This window comes from Colossoma macropomum, unplaced genomic scaffold (assembly GCF_904425465.1).
Source record: "Colossoma macropomum unplaced genomic scaffold, Colossoma_macropomum, whole genome shotgun sequence".
Taxonomy (NCBI): domain Eukaryota; kingdom Metazoa; phylum Chordata; class Actinopteri; order Characiformes; family Serrasalmidae; genus Colossoma; species Colossoma macropomum.
In genome coordinates, this window is record NW_023496049.1 from 117,527 (window position 1) to 139,688 (window position 22,162).

The following is a 22,162-nucleotide window of genomic DNA, read 5'->3' on the forward strand; positions in this document are numbered from 1 at the left end:
TACCTCATGAATTTGTAAATAAGATATCAAAATCCTGAAGAAGAATGAAAAAATACCAAAGGACCCTCTGAACTTAGGGTGTGGGCAAACTGTACATACATCTTAATTCCTAGAGAATTATTTTCTAATTCTCAAAACGTCTCAAAAGTCTTGCAGGTAGGTTTAGGACACGATACAACAGACTCTGAAAATCTTGAAGGAGAAGAATTATTACTGTAGATTTTTTTATTGTGACCCTGTGAAGGCATTGTGAAGACAATAGGATGTGTGTGCAAATTGCACAAAGAATTGTTTTCTGATTTTCTTTTGCCTAAAGAATTGTTTTCTGATTTTCAAAATGTCTCCAAAATCTGACATTTGAATTGAAGACACAATACAAGAAGTGGTCTGAACCCTTAAAAAGAAGAATTTTTACTGTAGAATTTTTTATTGTGACCCATGTGAACAGCATGCAATATGATAGAATGTGTGGGCAAAGAGGAAGAGAAATTTCATGATGGGACTAATTGCAACCCATGACTTCAGCTTCATGTGATCTTGGCACCCTAGACTACAGAGTGTTGGCCAATGTCACTTTCTTTTTAATTCCGAAGGCATTATCACATTATTTTTAAAATGTTTCATTAATTTGAAAAAAATATTTTAAAATTATATATCAGACTTCTACAATTCTGAAGAATAAGAAATTGTACTATTATTTTGTTTTTATTCTGAACCTGTTCATTTGGTATCTTAGGCTATAGAGCCCATTTGTTAAAGACAAGGCCTGCAGACCAGATGAGCCCTTTACGGGCCACAAAATTACTTTTTTCTAATAATATTAGCCTGTTTCGCAGTGCGCTGCACTTCAATCCCCAGCATGCACTGCAATGTAATGTGCGCGCCCACCCCCTCCCCAACAAAAGTCTATGTGACCACAGTTCTACCACACTAGTCATATCACCAAACACACTAGCTGCATTTCAGCTGCAGTTCATCCAACATAAACATTTAGCTCAGCAGTTTAGAAACTGCTCCTGCGAATATATATATATGTATATATATATATATATATATATATATATATATAAATATATATATATATATATATATATATATATATATATATATACATATATATGTACATATATATATATATATATATATATTTATATGTATATATTTATATGTATATGTATGTATATATATATATATATATATATATATATATATATATATATATATTCGCAGGAGCATTTTCTGAATGCAATCACCACCTTGTTGTTTGTTTTACACTTTCTTTTTTTGTCTCTTATATATATCCCTTTCACAAAATGTATGTAGCGCTTTTTTCCCTTTTGCCTTTTTTGTGTTTGTATATATATATATATATATATATATATATATATATACAAACACAAAAAAGGTGGTGTGTTAGTGTGTGTTGTGCTGGTACGAGTGGATCAGACACAGCAGTGCTGCTGGAGTTTTTAAACACTGTATTCACTCACTGTGTCCACTCATCAATGTCACTGCAGTGCTGAGAATGATCCACCACATTGATTCAAGAGTCTGTGGAGGAGGTACCCATTTAATGAAGTGGCAGCATGTGTACGTTTTTCTCCCCGGGCAACACATATGTCTGTTTTTTTAAATCAGAAATAAGAAGAGAAATGAATATCCAACTAGGCTTCTAAGTTTGAAGTCAGCAAATAAAGTCATTCTGCATTTGGTAGGATGATTACAAAAATGCATAAAATTAATATTTTGTCATGACTATTAAGGTGACTTCACAAAACTCCTCTTCCCCTTCAGCCATACTTCTTCTGTACTTTTGTCATCTCATTCTGCTCGACTCTTCATGGCCAAATAAATAATGTACAAGGGACTGTCAAATTTAGAAGGGTTGGTAAGTGTTACAGTGTCATTTTCAGGTTTTACATGACAAAACCAGGAGCTGTGAGCAACTGGATTGTCTGTAGGTGCTTTTGGGGGTTACAGTACTTTGCCTGTTTTTTTCTTTTTTCTTCTTTTCTGCCACATCTCTTCTTGATTCAGAGGTTAGTTGAGGTGAGTCTCATCTATTTTCTCCTCCTTTAGCATGACATTCTTGCCCAAAGTGGCAGAGTTGCCAGGTAGGGCCTGAGGATGTGAAGCAGGCTTGGGCAGCACTATGGATTCAATTATGCTCTAGATACACTTTTTCCATGATTTTTCCTTTCCTCAAAAGAAAATCTTTTCAGTTTCTCAAATGGAGAGTCTTGGGTAATGCTTTTGGTGTCGTGTACTGCACCAGTGTTTTCCTCAACCAAGGACATTTTTTAAATGCAGCACCCATGTCAGTAGGAATGATGCCACAAAGGCATTCTCCAACTCATCCAGGTACTCCTTGCAGGAAAGATCTTTTTCTGTAAAAACTGCAATGATGTCTGTGACCAATGACATTCTGGAATAATGCCACCGCAAACAAAAGAACTTTTTTGCTACCTTTGAACATATTATCTTAGACACTTTGCAGCAAAAACATGTGCACGACAATTTTCACCTTTCCTATGAACCCATGAGAATTTCCGCAGATACTCATGGATAATTAAGTGGCAGAATTCTCAAAGGGTTGCCCAACTGAAATTGACTTCTTGGGGATGCGGATGCTATTTACAGGCGTAAAAAAAACGTAGTCAAGGCAGTTTAGCCAGTGCTTTATAGTAGATGTGCTCGGATCTGAAGACAGCACTTCTGTTAGAGCAATGGTAGTTCTTGTTGTTGACGTAGCTGGTGTGCAAAGAGAATAGTACAAGATGTTGGGAAAGGCATGAGGTTGTGCAACTACTGTTCGTACTACTTTTAAAAACTCTTAAACCGGTTCAAAAATTCTGGTGTTTAGACATCATCACAATTTCAAAAATGTTCGTGCAGTACTGCTTGCCTGATGCCAAATACACAACACATCAACCTGTACGAAGAAAGGTGAGAATTCTACCACTCAACCAACAATGCAATACAGATCCATCCATGCAAATAAAGGACAACATTTCATTAATCACAAAGAACAGAGAGAATGTCTGCTCTGCCAGCTCATACTTGTGGTCAAACACCTTTCCTCACTAATTTGACCATTAATGCTCTTTCACTGTGGAATTAACATGAGGCTTGTTGGAGACAAGGTTGGCTGGGAGATTTTATCCAAGCAGACTGTGTGAATTCAAGAGATTTCCTTAGCCGCATTACCCAAGAACCCGACACAAGTCTTCCTCGTCACAGCCCATAATTCTACCACAGATGCCACAATGTAAAAACAAAACCAAAACACAGCAATATCATGCTAACCACGGAAAGTACGTTTCTGACTAAATTCCTAGTGGTCACGAAAAAAAGGGATTGAATAAAAAACTATACCGTTCAGTCAAAAATTTTCGGCTATTAGACATCGTTACCATTTCTAAAGATTTACTGCAGTACCACTTGACAGATGTAAGACCTACCACTCATAAATCTATGCATGGATACTGAGATAGAAAGCGTGTCTGCTTGCTAATACTTCCCAACTCATTACGCCTTGTTTTCATGTATCAAAAAATTGCAACTAATTCAACAATTCCGCTCCTTTACACATCAACACCATTTCTACAGTTTTGCTGCAATACCGCCTGCCTGATGCCAAATACGCACCTCATCAATCTAGACGGGGAAAGGTGAGAATTCTACCACTCAACAAACAATGCAAGACCAGATATTAAACACAACCATGTCGTCTTGGCGAGAGAAACTAAAAAAAATTTCTAAAGATTTACTGCAGTACCACTTGACAGATGTAAAACCTACCACTCATAAATCTATGCATGGATACTGAGAACAGAAACAAGGTCTGTTCTGTGAAATGACGTAATTTTGGCCAAACACTTGGTTTCCATGGCTCAGGCAATAAAGAGTCTGCCAATGAATCACATAAGAAATCTACCAGTGATCCTTCAATGCAAAGGAAAGAAAAGTTTTGACTAAATCGAAGTGAGAACTGAAAGAATATCTACTCTGGCAAATCTTTGTTACTGACAAAAGCTTTCACTCACTGCTTTGACAATAGATATTGTTCCATTGCATTAACTACATGAAGAATTTTAGAGACGAGCTTGATTTTGTGGCAGGAGATTGGACCATACCAAAACTGGCAAGCAGTTGCATTGGCCGGGAATCGGACCCGGGTCTCCCGCGTGGCAGGCGAGAATTCTACAATTGAACCACCAATGCACAGACACGTATAACGTTTCACCACATCCTCCTATTGATAGAAAGCGTGTCTGCTTGCTAATACTTCCCAACTCATTACGCCTTGTTTTCATGTATCAAAAAATTGCAACTAATTCAACAATTCCGCTCCTTTACACATCAACACCATTTCTACAGTTTTGCTGCAATACCGCCTGCCTGATGCCAAATACGCACCTCATCAATCTAGACGGGGAAAGGTGAGAATTCTACCACTCAACAAACAATGCAAGACCAGATATTAAACACAACCATGTCGTCTTGGCGAGAGAAACTATGTTTTCTCACACAAATTTCACAATTCATTAAGGCTTGCTTTCATACGGAAAAAAAAACCTCTTCAACCCCTTCAACAATTCCCGTGTTTAGACATCATCGCCATTTCTAAAGTTTTGCTGCAATACCGCCTGCCTGATGACACATCTACAACCGATCAATCTGTACAAGGAAAAGAAAAATTGAGGGCTAATTTGCACCCAAAGCAAGATCTACTCTGTGAAAACTGTGCTTTTCACAAAAACTTCCGTTCTTGGCTTGCACAATAAACAGCCCTCCAATGAATCAGATCAGACATCTACTACTGATCCATCCATGCAAATAAAGGAAAACATTTCATTAATCACAAAGAACAGAGAGAATGTCTGCTCTGCCAGCTCATACTTGTGGTCAAACACCTTTCCTCACTAATTTGACCATTAATGCTCTTTCACTGTGGAATTAACATGAGGCTTGTTGGAGACAAGGTTGGCTGGGAGATTTTATCCAAGCAGACTGTGTGAATTCAAGAGATTTCCTTAGCCGCATTACCCAAGAACCCGACACAAGTCTTCCTCGTCACAGCCCATAATTCTACCACAGATGCAACAATGCAAAAACAAAACAAAAACACAGCAATATCATGCTAACCACGGAAACTACGTTTCTGACTAAATTCCTAGTGGTCACGAAAAAAAGGGATTGAAGAAAAAACTATACCGTTCAGTCAAAAATTTCCAGCTATTAGACATCGTTACCATCTCTAAAAATTTACTGCAGTACCACTTGACAGATGTAAAACCTACCACTCATAAATCTATGCATGGATACTGAGAACAGAAACAAGGTCTGTTCTGTGAAATGACATAATTTTGGCCAAACACTTGGTTTCCATGGCTCAGGCAATAAAGAGTCTGCCAATGAATCACATAAGAAATCTACCAGTGATCCTTCAATGCAAAGGAAAGAAAAGTTTTGACTAAATCGAAGTGAGAACTGAAAGAATATCTACTCTGGCAAATCTTTGTTATTGACAAAAGCTTTCACTCACTGCTTTGACAATAGATATTGTTCCATTGCATTAACTACATGAAGAATTTTAGAGACCAGCTTGATTTTGTGGCAGGAGATTGGACCATACCAAAACTGGCAAGCAGTTGCATTGGCCGGGAATCGGACCCGGGTCTCCCGCGTGGCAGGCGAGAATTCTACCACTGAACCACCAATGCACAGACACGTACAATGTTTCACCACATCCTCCTATTGATAGAAAGCGTGTCTGCTCGCTAATACTTCCCAACTCATTACGCCTTGTTTTCATGTATCAAAAAATTGCAACTAATTCAACAATTCCGCTCCTTTACACATCAACACCATTTCTACAGTTTTGCTGCAATACCGCCTGCCTGATGCCAAATACGCACCTCATCAATCTAGACGGGGAAAGGTGAGAATTCTACCACTCAACAAACAATGCAAGACCAGATATTAAACACAACCATGTCGTCTTGGCGAGAGAAACTGTTTTCTCACACAAATTTCAGAATTCATTAAGGCTTGCTTTCATACGGAAAAAAAAACCTCTTCAACCCCTTCAACAATTCCCGTGTTTAGACATCATCGCCATTTCTAAAGTTTTGCTGCAATACCGCCTGCCTGATGACACATCTACAACCGATCAATCTGTACAAGGAAAAGAAAAATTGAGGGCTAATTTGCACCCAAAGCAAGATCTACTCTGTGAAAACTGTGCTTTTCACAAAAACTTCCGTTCTTGGCTTGCACAATAAACAGCCCTCCAATGAATCAGATCAGACATCTACTACTGATCCATCCATGCAAATAAAGGAAAACATTTCATTAATCACAAAGAACAGAGAGAATGTCTGCTCTGCCAGCTCATACTTGTGGTCAAACACCTTTCCTCACTAATTTGACCATTAATGCTCTTTCACTGTGGAATTAACATGAGGCTTGTTGGAGACAAGGTTGGCTGGGAGATTTTATCCAAGCAGACTGTGTGAATTCAAGAGATTTCCTTAGCCGCATTACCCAAGAACCCGACACAAGTCTTCCTCGTCACAGCCCATAATTCTACCACAGATGCAACAATGCAAAAACAAAACAAAAACACAGCAATATCATGCTAACCACGGAAAGTACGTTTCTGACTAAATTCCTAGTGGTCACGAAAAAAAGGGATTGAAGAAAAAACTATACCGTTCAGTCAAAAATTTCCAGCTATTAGACATCGTTACCATCTCTAAAAATTTACTGCAGTACCACTTGACAGATGTAAAACCTACCACTCATAAATCTATGCATGGATACTGAGAACAGAAACAAGGTCTGTTCTGTGAAATGACATAATTTTGGCCAAACACTTGGTTTCCATGGCTCAGGCAATAAAGAGTCTGCCAATGAATCACATAAGAAATCTACCAGTGATCCTTCAATGCAAAGGAAAGAAAAGTTTTGACTAAATCGAAGTGAGAACTGAAAGAATATCTACTCTGGCAAATCTTTGTTATTGACAAAAGCTTTCACTCACTGCTTTGACAATAGATATTGTTCCATTGCATTAACTACATGAAGAATTTTAGAGACCAGCTTGATTTTGTGGCAGGAGATTGGACCATACCAAAACTGGCAAACAGTTGCGTTGGCCGGGAATCGGACCCGGGTCTCCCGCGTGGCAGGCGAGAATTCTACAATTGAACCACCAATGCACAGACACGTATAACGTTTCACCACATCCTCCTATTGATAGAAAGCGTGTCTGCTTGCTAATACTTCCCAACTCATTACGCCTTGTTTTCATGTATCAAAAAATTGCAACTAATTCAACAATTCCGCTCCTTTACACATCAACACCATTTCTACAGTTTTGCTGCAATACCGCCTGCCTGATGCCAAATACGCACCTCATCAATCTAGACGGGGGAAAGGTGAGAATTCTACCACTCAACAAACAATGCAAGACCAGATATTAAACACAACCATGTCGTCTTGGCGAGAGAAACTGTTTTCTCACACAAATTTCAGAATTCATTAAGGCTTGCTTTCATACGGAATAAAAAAACCTCTTCAACCCCTTCAACAATTCCCGTGTTTAGACATCATCGCCATTTCTAAAGTTTTGCTGCAATACCGCCTGCCTGATGACACATCTACAACCGATCAATCTGTACAAGGAAAAGAAAAATTGAGGGCTAATTTGCACCCAAAGCAAGATCTACTCTGTGAAAACTGTGCTTTTCACAAAAACTTCCGTTCTTGGCTTGCACAATAAACAGCCCTCCAATGAATCAGATCAGACATCTACTACTGATCCATCCATGCAAATAAAGGAAAACATTTCATTAATCACAAAGAACAGAGAGAATGTCTGCTCTGCCAGCTCATACTTGTGGTCAAACACCTTTCCTCACTAATTTGACCATTAATGCTCTTTCACTGTGGAATTAACATGAGGCTTGTTGGAGACAAGGTTGGCTGGGAGATTTTATCCAAGCAGACTGTGTGAATTCAAGAGATTTCCTTAGCCGCATTACCCAAGAACCCGACACAAGTCTTCCTCGTCACAGCCCATAATTCTACCACAGATGCAACAATGCAAAAACAAAACAAAAACACAGCAATATCATGCTAACCACAGAAACTACGTTTCTGACTAAATTCCTAGTGGTCACGAAAAAAAGGGATTGAAGAAAAAACTATACCGTTCAGTCAAAAATTTCCAGCTATTAGACATTGTTACCATCTCTAAAAATTTACTGCAGTACCACTTGACAGATGTAAAACCTACCACTCATAAATCTATGCATGGATACTGAGAACAGAAACAAGGTCTGTTCTGTGAAATGACATAATTTTGGCCAAACACTTGGTTTCCATGGCTCAGGCAATAAAGAGTCTGCCAATGAATCACATAAGAAATCTACCAGTGATCCTTCAATGCAAAGGAAAGAAAAGTTTTGACTAAATCGAAGTGAGAACTGAAAGAATATCTACTCTGGCAAATCTTTGTTATTGACAAAAGCTTTCACTCACTGCTTTGACAATAGATATTGTTCCATTGCATTAACTACATGAAGAATTTTAGAGACCAGCTTGATTTTGTGGCAGGAGATTGGACCATACCAAAACTGGCAAGCAGTTGCATTGGCCGGGAATCGGACCCGGGTCTCCCGCGTGGCAGGCGAGAATTCTACCACTGAACCACCAATGCACAGACACGTACAACGTTTCACCACATCCTCCTATTGATAGAAAGCGTGTCTGCTCGCTAATACTTCCCAACTCATTACGCCTTGTTTTCATGTATCAAAAAATTGCAACTAATTCAACAATTCCGCTCCTTTACACATCAACACCATTTCTACAGTTTTGCTGCAATACCGCCTGCCTGATGCCAAATACGCACCTCATCAATCTAGACGGGGAAAGGTGAGAATTCTACCACTCAACAAACAATGCAAGACCAGATATTAAACACAACCATGTCGTCTTGGCGAGAGAAACTATGTTTTCTCACACAAATGTCTGAATTCATTAAGGCTTGCTTTCATACGGAAAAAAAACCTCTTCAACCCCTTCAACAATTCCCGTGTTTAGACATCATCGCCATTTCTAAAGTTTTGCTGCAATACCGCCTGCCTGATGACACATCTACAACCGATCAATCTGTACAAGGAAAAGAAAAATTGAGGGCTAATTTGCACCCAAAGCAAGATCTACTCTGTGAAAACTGTGCTTTTCACAAAAACTTCCGTTCTTGGCTTGCACAATAAACAGCCCTCCAATGAATCAGATCAGACATCTACTACTGATCCATCCATGCAAATAAAGGAAAACATTTCATTAATCACAAAGAACAGAGAGAATGTCTGCTCTGCCAGCTCATACTTGTGGTCAAACACCTTTCCTCACTAATTTGACCATTAATGCTCTTTCACTGTGGAATTAACATGAGGCTTGTTGGAGACAAGGTTGGCTGGGAGATTTTATCCAAGCAGACTGTGTGAATTCAAGAGATTTCCTTAGCCGCATTACCCAAGAACCCGACACAAGTCTTCCTCGTCACAGCCCATAATTCTACCACAGATGCAACAATGCAAAAACAAAACAAAAACACAGCAATATCATGCTAACCACAGAAACTACGTTTCTGACTAAATTCCTAGTGGTCACGAAAAAAAGGGATTGAAGAAAAAACTATACCGTTCAGTCAAAAATTTCCAGCTATTAGACATTGTTACCATCTCTAAAAATTTACTGCAGTACCACTTGACAGATGTAAAACCTACCACTCATAAATCTATGCATGGATACTGAGAACAGAAACAAGGTCTGTTCTGTGAAATGACATAATTTTGGCCAAACACTTGGTTTCCATGGCTCAGGCAATAAAGAGTCTGCCAATGAATCACATAAGAAATCTACCAGTGATCCTTCAATGCAAAGGAAAGAAAAGTTTTGACTAAATCGAAGTGAGAACTGAAAGAATATCTACTCTGGCAAATCTTTGTTATTGACAAAAGCTTTCACTCACTGCTTTGACAATAGATATTGTTCCATTGCATTAACTACATGAAGAATTTTAGAGACCAGCTTGATTTTGTGGCAGGAGATTGGACCATACCAAAACTGGCAAGCAGTTGCATTGGCCGGGAATCGGACCCGGGTCTCCCGCGTGGCAGGCGAGAATTCTACCACTGAACCACCAATGCACAGACACGTACAACGTTTCACCACATCCTCCTATTGATAGAAAGCGTGTCTGCTCGCTAATACTTCCCAACTCATTACGCCTTGTTTTCATGTATCAAAAAATTGCAACTAATTCAACAATTCCGCTCCTTTACACATCAACACCATTTCTACAGTTTTGCTGCAATACCGCCTGCCTGATGCCAAATACGCACCTCATCAATCTAGACGGGGAAAGGTGAGAATTCTACCACTCAACAAACAATGCAAGACCAGATATTAAACACAACCATGTCGTCTTGGCGAGAGAAACTATGTTTTCTCACACAAATGTCTGAATTCATTAAGGCTTGCTTTCATACGGAAAAAAACCTCTTCAACCCCTTCAACAATTCCCGTGTTTAGACATCATCGCCATTTCTAAAGTTTTGCTGCAATACCGCCTGCCTGATGACACATCTACAACCGATCAATCTGTACAAGGAAAAGAAAAATTGAGGGCTAATTTGCACCCAAAGCAAGATCTACTCTGTGAAAACTGTGCTTTTCACAAAAACTTCCGTTCTTGGCTTGCACAATAAACAGCCCTCCAATGAATCAGATCAGACATCTACTACTGATCCATCCATGCAAATAAAGGAAAACATTTCATTAATCACAAAGAACAGAGAGAATGTCTGCTCTGCCAGCTCATACTTGTGGTCAAACACCTTTCCTCACTAATTTGACCATTAATGCTCTTTCACTGTGGAATTAACATGAGGCTTGTTGGAGACAAGGTTGGCTGGGAGATTTTATCCAAGCAGACTGTGTGAATTCAAGAGATTTCCTTAGCCGCATTACCCAAGAACCCGACACAAGTCTTCCTCGTCACAGCCCATAATTCTACCACAGATGCAACAATGCAAAAACAAAACAAAAACACAGCAATATCATGCTAACCACAGAAACTACGTTTCTGACTAAATTCCTAGTGGTCACGAAAAAAAGGGATTGAAGAAAAAACTATACCGTTCAGTCAAAAATTTCCAGCTATTAGACATTGTTACCATCTCTAAAAATTTACTGCAGTACCACTTGACAGATGTAAAACCTACCACTCATAAATCTATGCATGGATACTGAGAACAGAAACAAGGTCTGTTCTGTGAAATGACATAATTTTGGCCAAACACTTGGTTTCCATGGCTCAGGCAATAAAGAGTCTGCCAATGAATCACATAAGAAATCTACCAGTGATCCTTCAATGCAAAGGAAAGAAAAGTTTTGACTAAATCGAAGTGAGAACTGAAAGAATATCTACTCTGGCAAATCTTTGTTATTGACAAAAGCTTTCACTCACTGCTTTGACAATAGATATTGTTCCATTGCATTAACTACATGAAGAATTTTAGAGACCAGCTTGATTTTGTGGCGGGAGATTGGACCATACCAAAACTGGCAAGCAGTTGCATTGGCCGGGAATCGGACCCGGGTCTCCCGCGTGGCAGGCGAGAATTCTACCACTGAACCACCAATGCACAGACACGTACAACGTTTCACCACATCCTCCTATTGATAGAAAGCGTGTCTGCTCGCTAATACTTCCCAACTCATTACGCCTTGTTTTCATGTATCAAAAAATTGCAACTAATTCAACAATTACGCTCCTTTACACATCAACACCATTTCTACAGTTTTGCTGCAATACCGCCTGCCTGATGCCAAATACGCACCTCATCAATCTAGACGGGGAAAGGTGAGAATTCTACCACTCAACAAACAATGCAAGACCAGATATTAAACACAACCATGTCGTCTTGGCGAGAGAAACTATGTTTTCTCACACAAATGTCTGAATTCATTAAGGCTTGCTTTCATACGGAAAAAAACCTCTTCAAACCCTTCAACAATTCCCGTGTTTAGACATCATCGCCATTTCTAAAGTTTTGCTGCAATACCGCCTGCCTGATGACACATCTACAACCGATCAATCTGTACAAGGAAAAGAAAAATTGAGGGCTAATTTGCACCCAAAGCAAGATCTACTCTGTGAAAACTGTGCTTTTCACAAAAACTTCCGTTCTTGGCTTGCACAATAAACAGCCCTCCAATGAATCAGATCAGACATCTACTACTGATCCATCCATGCAAATAAAGGAAAACATTTCATTAATCACAAAGAACAGAGAGAATGTCTGCTCTGCCAGCTCATACTTGTGGTCAAACACCTTTCCTCACTAATTTGACCATTAATGCTCTTTCACTGTGGAATTAACATGAGGCTTGTTGGAGACAAGGTTGGCTGGGAGATTTTATCCAAGCAGACTGTGTGAATTCAAGAGATTTCCTTAGCCGCATTACCCAAGAACCCGACACAAGTCTTCCTCGTCACAGCCCATAATTCTACCACAGATGCAACAATGCAAAAACAAAACAAAAACACAGCAATATCATGCTAACCACAGAAACTACGTTTCTGACTAAATTCCTAGTGGTCACGAAAAAAAGGGATTGAAGAAAAAACTATACCGTTCAGTCAAAAATTTCCAGCTATTAGACATTGTTACCATCTCTAAAAATTTACTGCAGTACCACTTGACAGATGTAAAACCTACCACTCATAAATCTATGCATGGATACTGAGAACAGAAACAAGGTCTGTTCTGTGAAATGACATAATTTTGGCCAAACACTTGGTTTCCATGGCTCAGGCAATAAAGAGTCTGCCAATGAATCACATAAGAAATCTACCAGTGATCCTTCAATGCAAAGGAAAGAAAAGTTTTGACTAAATCGAAGTGAGAACTGAAAGAATATCTACTCTGGCAAATCTTTGTTATTGACAAAAGCTTTCACTCACTGCTTTGACAATAGATATTGTTCCATTGCATTAACTACATGAAGAATTTTAGAGACCAGCTTGATTTTGTGGCGGGAGATTGGACCATACCAAAACTGGCAAGCAGTTGCATTGGCCGGGAATCGGACCCGGGTCTCCCGCGTGGCAGGCGAGAATTCTACCACTGAACCACCAATGCACAGACACGTACAACGTTTCACCACATCCTCCTATTGATAGAAAGCGTGTCTGCTCGCTAATACTTCCCAACTCATTACGCCTTGTTTTCATGTATCAAAAAATTGCAACTAATTCAACAATTACGCTCCTTTACACATCAACACCATTTCTACAGTTTTGCTGCAATACCGCCTGCCTGATGCCAAATACGCACCTCATCAATCTAGACGGGGAAAGGTGAGAATTCTACCACTCAACAAACAATGCAAGACCAGATATTAAACACAACCATGTCGTCTTGGCGAGAGAAACTATGTTTTCTCACACAAATGTCTGAATTCATTAAGGCTTGCTTTCATACGGAAAAAAACCTCTTCAAACCCTTCAACAATTCCCGTGTTTAGACATCATCGCCATTTCTAAAGTTTTGCTGCAATACCGCCTGCCTGATGACACATCTACAACCGATCAATCTGTACAAGGAAAAGAAAAATTGAGGGCTAATTTGCACCCAAAGCAAGATCTACTCTGTGAAAACTGTGCTTTTCACAAAAACTTCCGTTCTTGGCTTGCACAATAAACAGCCCTCCAATGAATCAGATCAGACATCTACTACTGATCCATCCATGCAAATAAAGGAAAACATTTCATTAATCACAAAGAACAGAGAGAATGTCTGCTCTGCCAGCTCATACTTGTGGTCAAACACCTTTCCTCACTAATTTGACCATTAATGCTCTTTCACTGTGGAATTAACATGAGGCTTGTTGGAGACAAGGTTGGCTGGGAGATTTTATCCAAGCAGACTGTGTGAATTCAAGAGATTTCCTTAGCCGCATTACCCAAGAACCCGACACAAGTCTTCCTCGTCACAGCCCATAATTCTACCACAGATGCAACAATGCAAAAACAAAACAAAAACACAGCAATATCATGCTAACCACAGAAACTACGTTTCTGACTAAATTCCTAGTGGTCACGAAAAAAAGGGATTGAAGAAAAAACTATACCGTTCAGTCAAAAATTTCCAGCTATTAGACATTGTTACCATCTCTAAAAATTTACTGCAGTACCACTTGACAGATGTAAAACCTACCACTCATAAATCTATGCATGGATACTGAGAACAGAAACAAGGTCTGTTCTGTGAAATGACATAATTTTGGCCAAACACTTGGTTTCCATGGCTCAGGCAATAAAGAGTCTGCCAATGAATCACATAAGAAATCTACCAGTGATCCTTCAATGCAAAGGAAAGAAAAGTTTTGACTAAATCGAAGTGAGAACTGAAAGAATATCTACTCTGGCAAATCTTTGTTATTGACAAAAGCTTTCACTCACTGCTTTGACAATAGATATTGTTCCATTGCATTAACTACATGAAGAATTTTAGAGACCAGCTTGATTTTGTGGCGGGAGATTGGACCATACCAAAACTGGCAAGCAGTTGCATTGGCCGGGAATCGGACCCGGGTCTCCCGCGTGGCAGGCGAGAATTCTACCACTGAACCACCAATGCACAGACACGTACAACGTTTCACCACATCCTCCTATTGATAGAAAGCGTGTCTGCTCGCTAATACTTCCCAACTCATTACGCCTTGTTTTCATGTATCAAAAAATTGCAACTAATTCAACAATTACGCTCCTTTACACATCAACACCATTTCTACAGTTTTGCTGCAATACCGCCTGCCTGATGCCAAATACGCACCTCATCAATCTAGACGGGGAAAGGTGAGAATTCTACCACTCAACAAACAATGCAAGACCAGATATTAAACACAACCATGTCGTCTTGGCGAGAGAAACTATGTTTTCTCACACAAATGTCTGAATTCATTAAGGCTTGCTTTCATACGGAAAAAAACCTCTTCAACCCCTTCAACAATTCCCGTGTTTAGACATCATCGCCATTTCTAAAGTTTTGCTGCAATACCGCCTGCCTGATGACACATCTACAACCGATCAATCTGTACAAGGAAAAGAAAAATTGAGGGCTAATTTGCACCCAAAGCAAGATCTACTCTGTGAAAACTGTGCTTTTCACAAAAACTTCCGTTCTTGGCTTGCACAATAAACAGCCCTCCAATGAATCAGATCAGACATCTACTACTGATCCATCCATGCAAATAAAGGAAAACATTTCATTAATCACAAAGAACAGAGAGAATGTCTGCTCTGCCAGCTCATACTTGTGGTCAAACACCTTTCCTCACTAATTTGACCATTAATGCTCTTTCACTGTGGAATTAACATGAGGCTTGTTGGAGACAAGGTTGGCTGGGAGATTTTATCCAAGCAGACTGTGTGAATTCAAGAGATTTCCTTAGCCGCATTACCCAAGAACCCGACACAAGTCTTCCTCGTCACAGCCCATAATTCTACCACAGATGCAACAATGCAAAAACAAAACAAAAACACAGCAATATCATGCTAACCACAGAAACTACGTTTCTGACTAAATTCCTAGTGGTCACGAAAAAAAGGGATTGAAGAAAAAACTATACCGTTCAGTCAAAAATTTCCAGCTATTAGACATTGTTACCATCTCTAAAAATTTACTGCAGTACCACTTGACAGATGTAAAACCTACCACTCATAAATCTATGCATGGATACTGAGAACAGAAACAAGGTCTGTTCTGTGAAATGACATAATTTTGGCCAAACACTTGGTTTCCATGGCTCAGGCAATAAAGAGTCTGCCAATGAATCACATAAGAAATCTACCAGTGATCCTTCAATGCAAAGGAAAGAAAAGTTTTGACTAAATCGAAGTGAGAACTGAAAGAATATCTACTCTGGCAAATCTTTGTTATTGACAAAAGCTTTCACTCACTGCTTTGACAATAGATATTGTTCCATTGCATTAACTACATGAAGAATTTTAGAGACCAGCTTGATTTTGTGGCGGGAGATTGGACCATACCAAAACTGGCAAGCAGTTGCATTGGCCGGGAATCGGACCCGGGTCTCCCGCGTGGCAGGCGAGAATTCTACCACTGAACCACCAATGCACAGACACGTACAACGTTTCACCACATCCTCCTATTGATAGAAAGCGTGTCTGCTCGCTAATACTTCCCAACTCATTACGCCTTGTTTTCATGTATCAAAAAATTGCAACTAATTCAACAATTACGCTCCTTTACACATCAACACCATTTCTACAGTTTTGCTGCAATACCGCCTGCCTGATGCCAAATACGCACCTCATCAATCTAGACGGGGAAAGGTGAGAATTCTACCACTCAACAAACAATGCAAGACCAGATATTAAACACAACCATGTCGTCTTGGCGAGAGAAACTATGTTTTCTCACACAAATGTCTGAATTCATTAAGGCTTGCTTTCATACGGAAAAAAACCTCTTCAAACCCTTCAACAATTCCCGTGTTTAGACATCATCGCCATTTCTAAAGTTTTGCTGCAATACCGCCTGCCTGATGACACATCTACAACCGATCAATCTGTACAAGGAAAAGAAAAATTGAGGGCTAATTTGCACCCAAAGCAAGATCTACTCTGTGAAAACTGTGCTTTTCACAAAAACTTCCGTTCTTGGCTTGCACAATAAACAGCCCTCCAATGAATCAGATCAGACATCTACTACTGATCCATCCATGCAAATAAAGGAAAACATTTCATTAATCACAAAGAACAGAGAGAATGTCTGCTCTGCCAGCTCATACTTGTGGTCAAACACCTTTCCTCACTAATTTGACCATTAATGCTCTTTCACTGTGGAATTAACATGAGGCTTGTTGGAGACAAGGTTGGCTGGGAGATTTTATCCAAGCAGACTGTGTGAATTCAAGAGATTTCCTTAGCCGCATTACCCAAGAACCCGACACAAGTCTTCCTCGTCACAGCCCATAATTCTACCACAGATGCAACAATGCAAAAACAAAACAAAAACACAGCAATATCATGCTAACCACAGAAACTACGTTTCTGACTAAATTCCTAGTGGTCACGAAAAAAAGGGATTGAAGAAAAAACTATACCGTTCAGTCAAAAATTTCCAGCTATTAGACATTGTTACCATCTCTAAAAATTTACTGCAGTACCACTTGACAGATGTAAAACCTACCACTCATAAATCTATGCATGGATACTGAGAACAGAAACAAGGTCTGTTCTGTGAAATGACATAATTTTGGCCAAACACTTGGTTTCCATGGCTCAGGCAATAAAGAGTCTGCCAATGAATCACATAAGAAATCTACCAGTGATCCTTCAATGCAAAGGAAAGAAAAGTTTTGACTAAATCGAAGTGAGAACTGAAAGAATATCTACTCTGGCAAATCTTTGTTATTGACAAAAGCTTTCACTCACTGCTTTGACAATAGATATTGTTCCATTGCATTAACTACATGAAGAATTTTAGAGACCAGCTTGATTTTGTGGCAGGAGATTGGACCATACCAAAACTGGCAAGCAGTTGCATTGGCCGGGAATCGGACCCGGGTCTCCCGCGTGGCAGGCGAGAATTCTACCACTGAACCACCAATGCACAGACACGTACAACGTTTCACCACATCCTCCTATTGATAGAAAGCGTGTCTGCTCGCTAATACTTCCCAACTCATTACGCCTTGTTTTCATGTATCAAAAAATTGCAACTAATTCAACAATTCCGCTCCTTTACACATCAACACCATTTCTACAGTTTTGCTGCAATACCGCCTGCCTGATGCCAAATACGCACCTCATCAATCTAGACGGGGAAAGGTGAGAATTCTACCACTCAACAAACAATGCAAGACCAGATATTAAACACAACCATGTCGTCTTGGCGAGAGAAACTATGTTTTCTCACACAAATGTCTGAATTCATTAAGGCTTGCTTTCATACGGAAAAAAAACCTCTTCAACCCCTTCAACAATTCCCGTGTTTAGACATCATCGCCATTTCTAAAGTTTTGCTGCAATACCGCCTGCCTGATGACACATCTACAACCGATCAATCTGTACAAGGAAAAGAAAAATTGAGGGCTAATTTGCACCCAAAGCAAGATCTACTCTGTGAAAACTGTGCTTTTCACAAAAACTTCCGTTCTTGGCTTGCACAATAAACAGCCCTCCAATGAATCAGATCAGACATCTACTACTGATCCATCCATGCAAATAAAGGAAAACATTTCATTAATCACAAAGAACAGAGAGAATGTCTGCTCTGCCAGCTCATACTTGTGGTCAAACACCTTTCCTCACTAATTTGACCATTAATGCTCTTTCACTGTGGAATTAACATGAGGCTTGTTGGAGACAAGGTTGGCTGGGAGATTTTATCCAAGCAGACTGTGTGAATTCAAGAGATTTCCTTAGCCGCATTACCCAAGAACCCGACACAAGTCTTCCTCGTCACAGCCCATAATTCTACCACAGATGCAACAATGCAAAAACAAAACAAAAACACAGCAATATCATGCTAACCACAGAAACTACGTTTCTGACTAAATTCCTAGTGGTCACGAAAAAAAGGGATTGAAGAAAAAACTATACCGTTCAGTCAAAAATTTCCAGCTATTAGACATTGTTACCATCTCTAAAAATTTACTGCAGTACCACTTGACAGATGTAAAACCTACCACTCATAAATCTATGCATGGATACTGAGAACAGAAACAAGGTCTGTTCTGTGAAATGACATAATTTTGGCCAAACACTTGGTTTCCATGGCTCAGGCAATAAAGAGTCTGCCAATGAATCACATAAGAAATCTACCAGTGATCCTTCAATGCAAAGGAAAGAAAAGTTTTGACTAAATCGAAGTGAGAACTGAAAGAATATCTACTCTGGCAAATCTTTGTTATTGACAAAAGCTTTCACTCACTGCTTTGACAATAGATATTGTTCCATTGCATTAACTACATGAAGAATTTTAGAGACCAGCTTGATTTTGTGGCAGGGAGATTGGACCATACCAAAACTGGCAAGCAGTTGCATTGGCCGGGAATCGGACCCGGGTCTCCCGCGTGGCAGGCGAGAATTCTACCACTGAACCACCAATGCACAGACACGTACAACGTTTCACCACATCCTCCTATTGATAGAAAGCGTGTCTGCTCGCTAATACTTCCCAACTCATTACGCCTTGTTTTCATGTATCAAAAAATTGCAACTAATTCAACAATTCCGCTCCTTTACACATCAACACCATTTCTACAGTTTTGCTGCAATACCGCCTGCCTGATGCCAAATACGCACCTCATCAATCTAGACGGGGAAAGGTGAGAATTCTACCACTCAACAAACAATGCAAGACCAGATATTAAACACAACCATGTCGTCTTGGCGAGAGAAACTATGTTTTCTCACACAAATGTCTGAATTCATTAAGGCTTGCTTTCATACGGAAAAAAAACCTCTTCAACCCCTTCAACAATTCCCGTGTTTAGACATCATCGCCATTTCTAAAGTTTTGCTGCAATACCGCCTGCCTGATGACACATCTACAACCGATCAATCTGTACAAGGAAAAGAAAAATTGAGGGCTAATTTGCACCCAAAGCAAGATCTACTCTGTGAAAACTGTGCTTTTCACAAAAACTTCCGTTCTTGGCTTGCACAATAAACAGCCCTCCAATGAATCAGATCAGACATCTACTACTGATCCATCCATGCAAATAAAGGAAAACATTTCATTAATCACAAAGAACAGAGAGAATGTCTGCTCTGCCAGCTCATACTTGTGGTCAAACACCTTTCCTCACTAATTTGACCATTAATGCTCTTTCACTGTGGAATTAACATGAGGCTTGTTGGAGACAAGGTTGGCTGGGAGATTTTATCCAAGCAGACTGTGTGAATTCAAGAGATTTCCTTAGCCGCATTACCCAAGAACCCGACACAAGTCTTCCTCGTCACAGCCCATAATTCTACCACAGATGCAACAATGCAAAAACAAAACAAAAACACAGCAATATCATGCTAACCACAGAAACTACGTTTCTGACTAAATTCCTAGTGGTCACGAAAAAAAGGGATTGAAGAAAAAACTATACCGTTCAGTCAAAAATTTCCAGCTATTAGACATTGTTACCATCTCTAAAAATTTACTGCAGTACCACTTGACAGATGTAAAACCTACCACTCATAAATCTATGCATGGATACTGAGAACAGAAACAAGGTCTGTTCTGTGAAATGACATAATTTTGGCCAAACACTTGGTTTCCATGGCTCAGGCAATAAAGAGTCTGCCAATGAATCACATAAGAAATCTACCAGTGATCCTTCAATGCAAAGGAAAGAAAAGTTTTGACTAAATCGAAGTGAGAACTGAAAGAATATCTACTCTGGCAAATCTTTGTTATTGACAAAAGCTTTCACTCACTGCTTTGACAATAGATATTGTTCCATTGCATTAACTACATGAAGAATTTTAGAGACCAGCTTGATTTTGTGGCAGGAGATTGGACCATACCAAAACTGGCAAGCAGTTGCATTGGCCGGGAATCGGACCCGGGTCTCCCGCGTGGCAGGCGAGAATTCTACCACTGAACCACCAATGCACAGACACGTACAACGTTTCACCACATCCTCCTATTGATAGAAAGCGTGTCTGCTCGCTAATACTTCCCAACTCATTACGCCTTGTTTTCATGTATCAAAAAATTGCAACTAATTCAACAATTCCGCTCCTTTACACATCAACACCATTTCTACAGTTTTGCTGCAATACCGCCTGCCTGATGCCAAATACGCACCTCATCAATCTAGACGGGGAAAGGTGAGAATTCTACCACTCAACAAACAATGCAAGACCAGATATTAAACACAACCATGTCGTCTTGGCGAGAGAAACTATGTTTTCTCACACAAATGTCTGAATTCATTAAGGCTTGCTTTCATACGGAAAAAAAACCTCTTCAACCCCTTCAACAATTCCCGTGTTTAGACATCATCGCCATTTCTAAAGTTTTGCTGCAATACCGCCTGCCTGATGACACATCTACAACCGATCAATCTGTACAAGGAAAAGAAAAATTGAGGGCTAATTTGCACCCAAAGCAAGATCTACTCTGTGAAAACTGTGCTTTTCACAAAAACTTCCGTTCTTGGCTTGCACAATAAACAGCCCTCCAATGAATCAGATCAGACATCTACTACTGATCCATCCATGCAAATAAAGGAAAACATTTCATTAATCACAAAGAACAGAGAGAATGTCTGCTCTGCCAGCTCATACTTGTGGTCAAACACCTTTCCTCACTAATTTGACCATTAATGCTCTTTCACTGTGGAATTAACATGAGGCTTGTTGGAGACAAGGTTGGCTGGGAGATTTTATCCAAGCAGACTGTGTGAATTCAAGAGATTTCCTTAGCCGCATTACCCAAGAACCCGACACAAGTCTTCCTCGTCACAGCCCATAATTCTACCACAGATGCAACAATGCAAAAACAAAACAAAAACACAGCAATATCATGCTAACCACAGAAACTACGTTTCTGACTAAATTCCTAGTGGTCACGAAAAAAAGGGATTGAAGAAAAAACTATACCGTTCAGTCAAAAATTTCCAGCTATTAGACATCGTTACCATCTCTAAAAATTTACTGCAGTACCACTTGACAGATGTAAAACCTACCACTCATAAATCTATGCATGGATACTGAGAACAGAAACAAGGTCTGTTCTGTGAAATGACATAATTTTGGCCAAACACTTGGTTTCCATGGCTCAGGCAATAAAGAGTCTGCCAATGAATCACATAAGAAATCTACCAGTGATCCTTCAATGCAAAGGAAAGAAAAGTTTTGACTAAATCGAAGTGAGAACTGAAAGAATATCTACTCTGGCAAATCTTTGTTATTGACAAAAGCTTTCACTCACTGCTTTGACAATAGATATTGTTCCATTGCATTAACTACATGAAGAATTTTAGAGACCAGCTTGATTTTGTGGCAGGAGATTGGACCATACCAAAACTGGCAAGCAGT

General features: G+C 39.6%; 11 non-coding genes across 11 annotated transcripts; all 11 read right to left on the minus strand.

Moving 5' to 3' along the window:
* Nucleotides 1-4,153: 4,153 nt before the first annotated feature.
* Nucleotides 4,154-4,224, minus strand: trnag-gcc. The gene has a single exon. It is a non-coding gene; the product is annotated as a tRNA-Gly (tRNA).
* Nucleotides 4,225-5,655: 1,431 nt separating this feature from the next.
* trnag-gcc lies at nt 5,656-5,726 on the minus strand. The gene has a single exon. It is a non-coding gene; the product is annotated as a tRNA-Gly (tRNA).
* A 2,931-nt stretch (nt 5,727-8,657) lies between these two features.
* On the minus strand, nt 8,658-8,728 carry trnag-gcc. The gene has a single exon. It is a non-coding gene; the product is annotated as a tRNA-Gly (tRNA).
* Nucleotides 8,729-10,158: 1,430 nt separating this feature from the next.
* Nucleotides 10,159-10,229, minus strand: trnag-gcc. Its single transcript has one exon. It is a non-coding gene; the product is annotated as a tRNA-Gly (tRNA).
* Nucleotides 10,230-11,658: 1,429 nt separating this feature from the next.
* Nucleotides 11,659-11,729, minus strand: trnag-gcc. Its single transcript has one exon. It is a non-coding gene; the product is annotated as a tRNA-Gly (tRNA).
* A 1,429-nt stretch (nt 11,730-13,158) lies between these two features.
* trnag-gcc lies at nt 13,159-13,229 on the minus strand. Its single transcript has one exon. It is a non-coding gene; the product is annotated as a tRNA-Gly (tRNA).
* Nucleotides 13,230-14,658: 1,429 nt separating this feature from the next.
* trnag-gcc lies at nt 14,659-14,729 on the minus strand. Its single transcript has one exon. It is a non-coding gene; the product is annotated as a tRNA-Gly (tRNA).
* A 1,429-nt stretch (nt 14,730-16,158) lies between these two features.
* Nucleotides 16,159-16,229, minus strand: trnag-gcc. Its single transcript has one exon. It is a non-coding gene; the product is annotated as a tRNA-Gly (tRNA).
* A 1,429-nt stretch (nt 16,230-17,658) lies between these two features.
* Nucleotides 17,659-17,729, minus strand: trnag-gcc. The gene has a single exon. It is a non-coding gene; the product is annotated as a tRNA-Gly (tRNA).
* A 1,431-nt stretch (nt 17,730-19,160) lies between these two features.
* trnag-gcc lies at nt 19,161-19,231 on the minus strand. Its single transcript has one exon. It is a non-coding gene; the product is annotated as a tRNA-Gly (tRNA).
* Nucleotides 19,232-20,661: 1,430 nt separating this feature from the next.
* trnag-gcc lies at nt 20,662-20,732 on the minus strand. The gene has a single exon. It is a non-coding gene; the product is annotated as a tRNA-Gly (tRNA).
* Nucleotides 20,733-22,162: the final 1,430 nt, after the last annotated feature.